We start from the raw sequence: 2801 nt of genomic DNA, 5'->3' as shown, positions 1-2801 counted from the left end.
CCAGGTTCCAAGGGGATATAATTGACATCAACATTGGGGGGCAGGTTTGTTTCTCAAAAAACAACATAAAGCAGAACAGATCTGCTCGAGGCAGAATGCAGAAGCCTCCAAAAACCCTAAATGCAATGAAATGTATAAATGATTGATGATACTGGTAAAATACTTCCTTGCAAACGGCTTTGAAATAGCATTAAAGTTAGAGATATTATTCGGAACAGCCATCATTATTAGTTACATATATCTATGACTATCAAATTTCGATTTCAAGTGGATGCATTAAAGCAAACTTGCTAGCAAAGACTAATGATAAGATTGCCATTAATTTTACTAGAATGTTTAAGGCTGGACCTGACGTGTCTTTTAAGGGGTCTCCGACTGTGTCCCCGACCACTGCTGCTTTATGAATTTATGATCCTTTTCGCACTATGTTTCCTTATTAATCTCTCATTGCTCCACTTTCAATATATTTTTTTGCGTTATCCCATGCCCCGCCTGTATTGGCTGCCGATGTTGCCATATGGACCCCACTGACAAGTGCTCCTGGCAGGAAGCCTGCAAGTATAACTGGACCAAAAGCGAATCCTAGGCCTAGAGGAGTCAAAATGACTAATGCTCCCGGAGCAATCATTTACTTCAGCGAGGCTCTCGTTGAAATCCTGATGCAAGCTTTATAATCGGGCTCGTGAGTTCCTTCCAAGATTCCAGGGTTATTTCTGATTTGTCTGCGAACTTCCTCGACCATTCCGAACGCCGCCTTACCCACCGATTTAATTGTCATTGCTGAAAATATATAGGGCAACATTGCTCCTAAAAGCAATCCCGCAAAGACTTACGGCTGCGCGAGAGAAATATATTGAATTTTATTTTCGAGGCCGGCATTATGGAGGAACCCTCCAAACAAAGATAATGATACAAGGGCAGCAGATCCAATAGCGAATCCCTTACCGATTGCAGCTGTAGTGTTTCCTGCTGCATCCAGTCCATCTGTTATTTCTCGGACTTCGACTCCCATTTCCGCCATTTATGCAATTCCGCCAGCATTATCGCAGATAGGCCCATACCCGTCGATTGCTAAGCTTAAAGGCAGATTCGACAACATTCCTAGGGCAGCAAGAGAAACTCCATAGTATCCCATATAATGATTGGATGCAAATGCTGTCACAGCAATGCAAATTCCTGGAACTAAAGTGCTCATATATCCCAAAGAGAGACCCAAAGTGACATTGGAAGCAGGTCCTGCCCTACAAGTCTCTGCAAGTTCACGAACCGGAGAGTACGAATGAGAGGTAACATACTAGGTAAAGGCTGCAATGACCATTCCCGAGATTAGGCCCATAATCGAGCAGAAGTAGGGAGTAGAAGGACTCATTTCTACTAACTCTTTCTTGTTGGGGAGTTTTAAGTAGAAATTTTCTGGGAATGATAGGTAAGCGACAAAGTATATCATGCCCAAGAGCAGAACAGTCGATATAATTAGCTGATTCTTCAAGGTTGATTCGACTTTATCCTGGGTCTCGACATTCTTCAGATGGGTCGAGAGAGAGCTGACGAAAATGCATAGCAACATTCCCAATGCAATCAGAGTTAACGGGTAGAGCAGGTTTGATATTTCGAATACGCAATCCTCGCCCTTGCCGATAAGGGCAGAACAGGAAATTACTAAAGAAGCGCAAGTTGACTCTGCAAAAGATCCAAACAAATCAGCGCTCATGCCTGCAACATCTCCAACATTGTCACCCACATTATCAGCGATTGTCGCTGGATTCTTTGGACTATCTTATGGCAGGTTAGATTCGATTTTGCCGACCAAATCTGCGCCTACGTCAGCGGCCTTCGTGTAAATACCTCCTCCTACTCGTCCGAAGAGTGCAACAAATGATCCTCCGAGCCCATAGCCTGCAATTGCTTCAAAAAGACTTGTATAGTAGTACTGGTCCATGGAAGTTGAGCTGGAGTTATTGAGTTCCATGACTTCTTTGTAGACGATGATCAGAATTAAAAGCACAAAGAGCCCGAGAGAAACTAATGCGAACCCCATAGCACAGCCAGCCCTGTAGGCAGTCCTGAAAGCTGGAGCTAATCCTTTTTTCGCGCAGAAAGTAGTGCGATAATTCGCTTGCGTGGCTATAAGCATTCCAATGGCACCACAAACAATCGACACAAGGGCTCCCACTACAAAAGCAACTGCTGTAAACAACCCCTCAGCCGTCAAACCCCAAATGACTCCAAACATAATGACCACAAATACTAAACAGATACAGTATTACTGCTTGAGAAACTATTTGGCGCCCTATGCTCATGATAAATGGTACTTAAGAAATCTTATACCCCAGTTCAATGAGGAGATCTTGCTGCTCTGAAGACATGCTAATAATGCTGCCATCCTCTGGCCCGATTCCTAGGGTTACGTCCACTTTTTTGACGAGTCGGTAGTTGACCATAGCCCATGCCAGCCCTAGGAAACAACAAATGCTTATGACAACTATCGCTTCATCGAAGCTTAAGGGCGGTGCGCAAGTCGAGCCACTCGAGATCGAAGAATTTGTTAAGAAACTCATCGATGCTTGATTATATTTAAACTTATCAAATCATACTCTTACTATATAAGCCTATTAAAAGATACAGACTCATATTCCACTTTGTATATATGCAGTGCTCATCTATTAATTTGGGTAAATAGCTCAATCCAATCTATTTATAATTAATTTGCGTTAGGTCTGGGGTTGGGGTTGGGGTTGGGGTTGGGGTTGGGGTTGGGGGTTGGGGTTGGGTTGGGGTTGGGGGTTGGGATGGGGTTGGGA

General features: G+C 43.7%; 1 pseudogene; it reads right to left on the bottom strand.

Moving 5' to 3' along the window:
* Positions 1-224: 224 nt before the first annotated feature.
* On the bottom strand, positions 225-2281 carry LOC148299516 (uncharacterized; annotated as a pseudogene).
* Between the last annotated feature and the right edge of the window lie 520 nt (positions 2282-2801).

The sequence above is a fragment of the Brachycentrus maculatus genome, unplaced genomic scaffold, assembly GCF_059751285.1.
Source record: "Brachycentrus maculatus isolate JH-2025_06_01 unplaced genomic scaffold, ASM5975128v1 h1tg001107l, whole genome shotgun sequence".
Lineage (NCBI taxonomy): Eukaryota > Metazoa > Arthropoda > Insecta > Trichoptera > Brachycentridae > Brachycentrus > Brachycentrus maculatus.
This window is presented reverse-complemented; position numbering and strand designations above follow the sequence as displayed.